Genomic DNA, 10,734 nt, shown 5'->3' on the forward strand with positions numbered 1-10,734 from the left:
AATGGCTAAAAAATGGATCCGTGCAGCATTTTTGCAGCACGTTTCTACACCGTTTACGATTTTTCAAATGTTCTGTGGGTGGGAAGGCCGCCATGCTGGAGGGGGTATCAGCCAGGAAGAGGGTCAGCTGGGGCACAGCGGTGGGGGGACCCACCCCTCCCTCCCTCATCTGGGTGCCCTCTTCCATGCTACTCCTCCAGCTACTTTCATTAATATAATTGCCTGCGGTGAACGAGGAACTGACTTACGTCCTTGAGTTCCACTTCCTGCAATGCTGCCCTCTGTACTTGCAGAAAGTGACGCGGCGAGCAGCATTGCAGGAAGTGATGCGGCGAGCGGTGGAACAAGAAGGTGAGTGAGTTCCCCGCTCGCTGCAGGCAATAATTTTAACAAAAGTAGTTGGAGGGGGGAGCGTGGAAGGGGGCACTCAGGTGGAGGTGCGGGGGGGGGGGGTTTCCAACTCCCCTCTCCACCACTGTGCCCGCTGGCCCCCTTCCTGGCTGCCACCCCTTCCAGCATGGCAATCCAGATCTCTCTCTGATTTTTGTATGCAAAGTAGCCTGTCAAGAGGGAGATCAGTTTTCCTGTTGCCTTGCCCTACCCCTCTGTGTATCCGGGGTCTGTGAAAAACCTGCAAATCCAGACCCTTCGTTCAGTTTTCAAATCAGATCCCCCGGATCGCCTATGGATCTGTTTTTTAGTTGAGTGAAGACCGCTGCTATTTTTAACATTGGTATCCGTGGCTCCGGTCTTGGTCCGGGCCCAAAAACTGAGCCATGGACAAGTTAGAATATTTACAAATATTGAAATATGGATGAAAGCTCCACCCTAACACAGTTTACCTGCCAGGCCCTAGTGCAAAAAAGGCACTCTGATCTGAAAAGATGAGAGCAGGCCCTCTAAGCTAACATCTTCCCCAACAAACTACACTTTAACCCACCACACATGGAAATATTTACAATTATTGTTTGCTATTAATAATCACAAGAACAGAGGTCCTGCAGCCAGAATGGTACCTCGTGCAGTGGAGCGCCTAAACTTCTTACCTTCCCAATACTGTGCCCCCACCCTCACACTAGGTGTTATTATGGCTACACTTTTTATTAGTTGGGGTCATTATGTCTACACTTTGTATTGGTTAGGGGCAATGGTGATGGATTTTCTATTGGGGAAATCATGCTGGGAACACTTGTTGTAAAACCCCTTTCAGATAGGCACCCAAGTCATGGGAATCATCACAGAGGGAGACGGCTCTTGGCCAACAGTTGGTCAAAGCGATCCACTTTGACTTTAGTAGTGCTGTAAAAGGCACCAGAACTAAACTCTCCTCCACTTGTCTGCCATGGTTTACGCCTTGTACATACATGCTGTGATTCAAATGCCCAATTTTGATCTAGACAAAAATCCAAGAGGATATGTTATTGTTAGACATTGTTGGTTGTTCCCTTTATCCCTTAGAAGATGCTAATCTTATTTTGGGCACATAGGACTTTACAGGGGCAACCAATTTTGCAAATTGTTCAGAAAGCAAATATTGAGTACATTTGAGTCAGGTCATCTAACAGTTGTAACGATCGGTGTAACACAGAGAGGATCTGATTACCGGTGATCTGCAGTATCACTGAGAATACAGATATATACCCGATTATTGATGATCTGCAGTATCACCGATAATCAGATATATCTCTAACCTCTGGACACCTGGGTAATAAGAGTGTTTGGTGCAACAGAAATACTTTGAGGACTGCACCTGAGGAACAGGTGCAAAGCAGTAAGGAGTACTGCACAGGAACACGTTCCTTCCGCAAGCCTGAGACTCTCCCGAGGGAGGGGTCAGGCTAGGAGTAGGAAGGACAGAGTGTGAGTGACACCAAGGAAGGGTGTCACCCCCAGGTCTGTGAGCTATCTCTAGACTGAGGAGATAGCTCTCAAGATCGGGCAAACCGGGTCGGCAACAGACAGACAGATCAGGGACAGAGACAGGAGACAGATGCGTAATCCTAAGACTAGCAGAGTTCGGCAACAGAATATTAGATATAGCAAAGTACCTAATCAGAGATCAGAAGAGTAGTCAGGAAAGCAGAAGGTCATAACAAATAATCAACAATGCCTAGCCTGGAGTGTGAGCTCCTTAATCATCAACACCCTGGAAACTAGTCTAAATAATAACACAGATAATATACAGTTTTCCCTAGACTGAGGTGTGAGGTCCTTGATCATCAACACCCAGGAACTGGTCTAGATAATAACACAGATAATATCACAGATACTGACAAGGTCTGAGTGCTACCAAGTAGTGATCGCAACGCCAGACACCAGAGAAATGACCAGCACCCAGTATATATACACCAGCGCTCTCTAGCGCCTCCCCTAAGTGCTGGACCAATGAAACCTGATAGAATTGTCAGCTGATCGGCTAGATCAGCTGACACCCTTCTGACTGCCATAAAGGCTCTGCCTCTCAGCGCGCGCGCACGCGCATCCTTCTGAACCTGTGTGGACTATCAGTCCCAGCCACACCAGCCATGTGTTGTAATGCATCTGTTGGTTTGAACGCGGGGCCAGCCGCACCGCTGTCAGAGCATGCGGCGGTTTCCCCGCGTTCAGCCATACTGCTAGTGGTTAGCCCATGCGTGCAAACCGCCGCGTCGGACGCGGAATCCGCCGCCTTGTTCACTGGGCATGCGGCGGTTTCTCCGCGCTCTGTCAGGCTAGTGGATGCAGGCCCATGCGCGCAAGCTGCCATGTTGAACGCGGAATCAGCCGCCTTACTCTGAGTACTCGCGGCGGCTTTTCCGCGTTTTCTCACAACAGTCAATTAAAAGTATTTTTATTTTCAACAAACTAAAACACATTTTAAAAAAAATCCACATATACAAAAGATGACTGCCTCCATAGCCATCACAGTATCATAACGGATGTGCTATATTGACAGTTTTCATTATACAGTATTCTCATTTGCTTCCTTGTATGGGGAGTCCTCAATTGGAATTTCCTCTCACAATGTGATCACCCAACCATAAGTAAAGATTTGCAGGGATGTTACTTGCGTCTTGATGCGTTTTGTGAGCATAAAAAATTATATGGTTGACTTCTTCAGGATTGCCGGCTCAGTAGGCACAAATACACTCTTGGTTGGTATTTGTGTATGGAATAAGATACAGGGAAACCAGCAGGTTCTGCCTGCATGCCTAGCTGGGCAGAACCGCGTGGAACGGTGGCATCAGTGTGTGTCTTCTACAGACATGCTTTCTAGTTCCTGGCCAAACATTGTAACCTCATCTATGGAGGGAGAGTGGACGAACGAACTAAATACTTACACAACAAAAGACTGAGATCGAGGGCGCTAAGGATCGCTAAGGATCACTTTCACACAGGCCACTGCTACTTCTGTCAGCCTCCACTGGGACGGAGGCTTCGGGCCATCTCCACAAGGACTGCCAGACACAGTAACTCTTTCTTTCCCTCGGCCGTCAGCCTCCTAAATTCCCTCCACATACTCCCATTAGCACACAAAAATGAATTGATCGATCGGCCACTCCTATGACCTTTGGAACTGTTATGTACAATGTAAACTGCTGCTCCAGTGTGTAACGCAAATGTTAATTGCAATGTATAATGTAACTGCTATTGTTATGTATATGTGTAACCTCTGCTCCTGCTGTTCTATGCTACCTATCACTGTCTTTTTCTTGAGCTATATGTATTGTGCCAAACCCAATTCCGGGCATGACCCAGTCATGCTTGGTGAAATAAATGATTCCTGATACATACTGCAAGGCAAAACACAACAGAACAACAGTAGCAATCCAGCAAACTTGCCTAATCACTGAAGGAGGGATCAACAATGTCAAAGGATACCTGTACTAACACTGGATTTTTGGCCCAGAAGATCATGTACGACTGTATCAAGCAAGTTAGGTTTGAGGTGTGTGCCCAGCTTAATGCTGGATACACACCATGAGTTTCCGCGTCGCACGCGGCCGTCGATACGCGTCAATTCGATTATTTCCGAACATTTCCGAACGAATTTCGATGATTTTTAGGTCGAATGCCATGTAAAGTATTGCAAATCGACCTAACGATCCATCGAAGCTTGAATGAAATGCTAATTTTACTACCTTTATGCCAGTATTGTTGCAGTTTGTATCCAGGTTGATTTGGGGTTAATACAAATTGGCAGCAACTTCCTCTGATTTCAATCTGCATACATTCTGGGGAAAAAAAAAAATCAGTTGGTTGTTTTTCTTTACCTATCAGTAGGGTAACACCCTTGGTGCAGAATGATGACATACTGTAAGTAAGAAAAATTATTTTTAAATGTCTTAGGTAGCCAAATCACTTCATTTTTATTTTAAAAAAAATGGGAAAATCATAAATTTTGAAACACTGAAAATAATATCTTTTCAATTAAGGAAAAAATATTTTTTTCCCATTTTTGGACAAGTAGCTGATCAGATGTGTTGAAAAAAATCAGATAAAAATTATGAAAAATGAATGTTGTTTTCCGATATTTTTTTTTTATATTGTCATAAAAAATCAATTATACATGTATGGCATCTTGGTTTGATTGTTCAAATTCTTTGATCAAGTAAAAAAATGGATGTCTCTGATCAAAGAAAAATTGAATTGTGTATGTTTACCTTAAAGGAGACATAATAGGGGGAAGAAATGTGTCAGGGTTTCAGGTTTTTTTTTTTAATTAACATGCAATTTGTATTTAAAGTGGATCCAAAATAAACTTTTACTCATTGAATAATTGTGTTCCTTACATATAGTTTATAGGGCATTCGTCGAGCCAAATACTTTTTTTGGGGGGGTTTAATACCCTAATTCACTATAAACTAAACAAGCCTCACCCACAGCTCCGCCAGCGCCTAGGCACTCTGAGACACATGTAGCAAGGGCTTATGGGAGCTCAGTCTGGGCAGGAGGAGGAGGAGGTGTTACTAGTACAAAAAATTGATCTGGTGCACAGGTCTTTCTAAAAGTTAGTTCACCCAATATTATTGAGGAAGGCAGGACCACTGACCAACAATAGAACAGCAGAAAAAAGAGTGACCGCCACTCACAGAAATATAAAAGTACAAAAACGTTATTGGTCAAAATTACACAGATCCCCTGCTCGGTAGCCCTACAATCCTCCCCCCCCATAAAAAACTGCACAGGGTATACTGGCGGGAACGCTCCACAGACACACTCCACAACCACACCACACTAACAGTCATACAATCCAGATTGGCCGATCTATACAAATTGCACTGTGTAGGAGAAGTGGAGTAATGTCTGGCTGTCCAAACTTCTCATATATGCCACCAGTACTCTTCCTCTAATAGATTACTTCAATTAAGGAGGCGCAACAACACTTCTCATATCACTGAAGTTAAATGGTACTCTTCATATCAAAGATCATTCTGGATCCCTTCACTATATTGTGACAATGTCCCACTGTTTTATCAAGCTATTTACTGCCAGTTAGTCAACCAACACTTGGGACCACAGTAATACTGCTCCGCTCGGCGGCGGCTAGCAACAGTCACTTTCAGTTGGAGGATCCTCCACTTTCCGCTCTAGCGGAGGTTATATTACCTTCCTTTATATGTCACAGAAGAGCGCTTGCTGGTCTTGTTGCGGCGTCCCACAGCATACACAGGTACCTGGTATAGGCAATGATGGATGGACACCTGACTCTCAACCCACGTGTGTCATAGGGGAGAGTCCCGCTGGCCCCGCGCAGCCGTCCACGTTCCCGCCAGTATACCCTGTGCAGTTTTTATGGGGGGGGGGGTTGTATAGGGGCTACCGAGCAGGGGATCTGTGTAATTTTGACCAATACAGTTTTTGTATTTTTATAGTTCTGTGAGTGGCGGTCACTCTTTTTTCTGGTGGAGGTGTTACTAGCCAGAGATTTCAGAGGCAGAGGGGAGGAGGGAGGAGGAGAGGGGTGTGGAGTATTCACAGGCTGAGAGGTGGAGATGCAGAGCAGCTTGCCTGTGTGTAATGATCACAAGCAGAACATGGCTGCTCTCATTGTATCACAGGAAGAAATAATCATATACTGTTTAAGCTGTTTGCAGCTAGATTTGCTGTGTAAACTATCTAAACTTTAGATAAGATATATAGACAAGTTACTTGTTATAGTTAGTTTTTCATCTCGGATCCGCTTTAAGTCAAGAAGCAGCTGATGGACTAATTCTGAAGACTGGAGAGGAGGCTTCTCTGGAGAAAGCAGTGGGAAACACACACAATACAACAAAACATTCAGTCTCACTGTTTTCTTCATTTCTTGGTTGTTTAGAAAAAAGAAATGTTCTAATTATTATTATTTTTATTTTTTTTCAATTGAGAAATGAGATCAAATTTCTTGAAAAAAAAATGTGATTGGCCATGGTGGAAAATACTGATCAGTTCTTCAGAAAACTGAATGGTATAGGATAGATTGTAAATTCCTCTATTTATAAACACAAGTCATTTTTTTCATAATTGGGGAAATGTTGAACAGACGTGTGTGATACATTGGTCAGATGTTTCGAAAGTTACAACAAAAAATAAATAAATATATAAATAAATAAAAAATTGTATTATGTGGCCACCGTTTGGGTGAGTTTTTCTTGTGAGATCCGTAATTTATTAAAGCTATAAAAAATAACTAGAATACAGACGTGAATAGCTTGGATGTTTTTAAGAATCATCTCTTAGAAAAGGGCGCGGGTGGCCATATGAATGGCAGGGCTGAAGAGCACCGGTCCATGCAATGTTACACAGCCCATTGTGCAAAAATGTCCCGATTGTCTCATCTTCTTTCCTACCTGTGCGATTTTTATATTTTCCTCCTCCGCCATTTCCCCCTAGGCCGCCCCCCCTTTCCCCTCGTCAGTGCAACCTGTGAAGACATCGCGGCCATTCTTCTTCATCTCCGCTAACAATTTGGTAATGAAGTATTGATTTTCACTTGCCCGCTTATGGCCCATATTAGATTTCCGCTGATAAACTGCGCAGGAAAACTCTCGCCTCCACTGTCCCTTTCCCCGCTGTCACCGAAACAAAGTGCCACCGAAGTAAGATAATGACCGCAAACACTGATGTAGCTCCACTCATTGCATCAATTTGTAGCCCCTGACAGGGAGGAGAAAGTCCCATTTTTCATCGTTTAATGTCTCCGTGTGCTGCACACAATCCGGCCCCGTTGCAAACTCTGAGTTTTTCAGTGTGTAATGTCCGTTTCCTATTTATAAGCCCTGTGGGATAGTTTGTCTAAAGAAATGTTTCTATTCACCGCAGCTATTACTAGAGCACCTGGGCTGCCCAATCCAGGCCTGGCACTGGGGATCAATAGATCACCCTAAGTGGAAGAATTATTAAGTTTAAACAGAGCTCCAGCCAACAAACCTCCAAGCAATGTTAATCTTGTTCCAGTGGTAATGCTTAACTGTACAGCCGCCAAAGATTTGTTACGTTTGATTATTTGCAGTTTGCTTTATGGCTTTTTCTCCTGTCTTCTCTCCCAGTCTGTACTGTGTCAGAATCTATACATTTTTTATCAAGGCACAGAAAGTGGAACAGAGGGGAATTATGGGCAAGGAGAGCCGAGGTGCCGGCCGGGTTAAAACGTGTTTGTATATTACATTTCTTATTTATACTGTATTGGCTAGACATCGCTATGTTTTTATGGTGTTTGGGTAAGAATGCTCTTTCCTCTCAAAGGCCAAGCGCAACTTTACTGTGTATAACTTTTAATGAGTAACATTGTTTATTTTTTTACAATATTCATTTATTTATAAATAATTCAGTCAATGTTCACCTTAATTATAAAATCTTACCTCACCCTGATTTAAATTTTTACATTTATCAGAAATGCCGGCATCATCTATGTGAAATCAGCAGGAACATCACACGATGTCCCAGAAAGATCCCAGAATCTCAGTCAGGGGACTGAGCTGGCCATGGAAGCAGGTTAAACGCTGACTGATGTTCCTCAAACCAATTTGAGACTAATCGAGCACGGTGGCAATGGCCCACAGCAGGTGTCTCTTCCTATTTTTCTGTGATACCAAAGGCACTCTTTATGTTCTCCTGCTGCTAAAGCCCATCCTTTGCAAAGTCCGACTTTGTGCATCAGCTGTAGTTTGTCATGTTGTTGCACTTCTTTTGCTGCGGACTATGCGTCCTAGTTGCCTTTCACCTCCCTTGTTCACCAGCCTTTTTTGACCAGAAAAGTCCTTATTGCTTGAAGTTTTTTTTCTCAACTGCCAATCTCTAAACACCCGAGATACTGTTGGCCGAGAAAATCCTAAAAGAGACGTCATTTCCGAGATGCTAACACCAGCATTTCTTGCACCAATGACCATCCCTTGTTCAAAGTTACTTAAATCTTTTGTCTTACCAATCATGTCATTAACCTCCCTGATAACTACGCCATCCGAAGCTGAGCATTCCTTATATAAGTATTCTGCATTGTTGTTACGTCATTCTATATCACTGTTAGACTGGTTTACGTTCAAATAAGGGGTGTCTCTAATTTTTTGGCCACTCAGAGTAGGAAGCGTTTCTGATGCTGAAATCAGGATTATATACAGTGGGATGCGGAAGTTTGGCCTACCTTGTTAATCGTCATGATTTTCCCGTATAAATTGTTGGTTGTTACGATAAAAAAATGTCAGTTAAATATATCATATAGGAGACACACACAGTGATATTTGAGAAGTGAAATGAAGTTTATTGGATTTACAGAAAGTGCACAATAATTGTTTAAACAAAATTAGGCAAGTGCATACATTTGCGCACCACAAAAAAATAAATTAAATCAATATTCAGCATATACTCATTTTGCAAAAATTACAGCCTCTAAATGGTATTTTGGACCATTCCTCTTTACAAAACATCTTTGGTTCATTCAGGTTTGATGACTTTGGGCCCCTTAGCGCACCTAGGCTGCAAAAAAGTGCCACACATTTGGTATCGCCGTACTCAGTAGAAGTAGTATAATGTGTTTTGGGGTGTATTTTTACACATACCCATGCTGGGTGGGAGAAATCTCTCTGTAAATGAGATCTTTTTTACACACAATTGTCCATTTACAGAGATATTTCTCCCACCCAGCATGGGTATGTGTAAAAATACACCGCAAAACACATTATACTACTTCTCCTGAGTACGGCGATACCACATGTGTGACACTTTTTTGCAGCCTAACTGCGCTAAGGGGCCCAAAGTCCTATGAGTACCTTTAGGATTTCACAGGTCATTTTGAGGCATTTGGTTTCCAGACTACTCCTCACAGTTTAGGGCCCCTAAAATGCCAGGGTAGTATAGGAACCCCACAAGTGGCCCCATTTTAGAAAGACAACACCCCAAGGTATTCCGTTAGGAGTATGGTGAGTTCATAGAAAATTTTATTTTTTGTCACAAGTAAGCGGAAATTGATTTTTATTGTTTTTTTGTCACAAAGTGTCATTTTCCACTAACTTGTGACAAAAAATAAAATCTTCTATGAACTCATCATACACCTAACGGAATACCTTGGGGTGTCTTCTTTCTAAAATGGGTCACTTGTGGGGTTTATATACTGCCCTGGCATTTTAGGGGCCCAAAACCGTGAGGAGTAGTCTGGAAACCAAATGCCTCAAAATGACTGTTCAGGGGTATAAGCATCTGCAAATTTTGATGACAGGTGGTCTATGAGGGGGCGAATTTTGTGGAACCGGTCATAAGCAGGGTGGCCTCTTAGATGACAGGTTGTATTGGCACTGAAGTGCAGGAAACGCAGGATGTTCTCAAATCGTGACCTGGACATGGCAGTTAAGAACATAGGCATGTGATGTACTGGGTGCGTAGACAAATAAGACCGCAATGCATTCTTTTTGACTAGACCCATGTTAAGGAGAAGGCCCCAAAAAATGTTACGTTCGGAAACTTGGAGTGGCTTCCACCGAAAAGGCTGGGCATGGTAGCTTCTTGGATTGGCGGTTGCGTATTGTGTGGCATAACAGTTGGTCTCAGCCACAATTAAGTCGTAGAGACCAGCATTGATCAGAAAAAAAAATTCTGTCACTGCGGTGGGGCGGGTGAGGGTCGGCCGGATGATCAGAAGCCCGCAGGGGGCAGATTAAGGCCTGATCTGATGGATAGAAGTGCTAGGGGGTGAAAGGAGGTGATTGATGGGTGTCTCAGGGGGTGATTAGAGGGGAGAATAGATGCAATCAATGCACTGGGGAGGTGATTGGAAAGGGGTCTGAGGGGGTAATCTGAGGGTTTGGCCGAGTGATCAGGAGCCCACACGGGGCAAATTAGGGCCTGATCTGATGGGTAGGTGTGGTAGGGGGTGACAAGTGGTGACAGGAGGTGATTGATGGGTGTCTCAGGGTGTGATTAGAGGGGGGAATAGATGCATGCAATGCACTGGGGAGGTGATCGGGGGAGGGGGGGGGGTCTGAGGGTGATCTGAGGGTGTGGGTGGGTAATTGGGTACCCACAAGGGGCAGATTAGCGTCTGATCTGATGGGTAGAAGTGACAGGGGTGGTGACAGGGTGATTGATAGGTGATCAAGGTGTGATTAGAAGGGAGAATAGATGTAAGCAATGCACTGGCGAGGTGATCGGGGGGGTCTGAGGGCGATCTGAGGGTGTGGGCAGGTAATTGGGTGCCCGCAAGGGGCAGATTAGGGTCTGATCTGATGGGTAGCAGTGACAGGTGGTGACAGGGGATGATTTATGGGTGATCAGTTGGTGATTAGA

The sequence above is a fragment of the Hyperolius riggenbachi genome, chromosome 12, assembly GCF_040937935.1.
Source record: "Hyperolius riggenbachi isolate aHypRig1 chromosome 12, aHypRig1.pri, whole genome shotgun sequence".
Lineage (NCBI taxonomy): Eukaryota > Metazoa > Chordata > Amphibia > Anura > Hyperoliidae > Hyperolius > Hyperolius riggenbachi.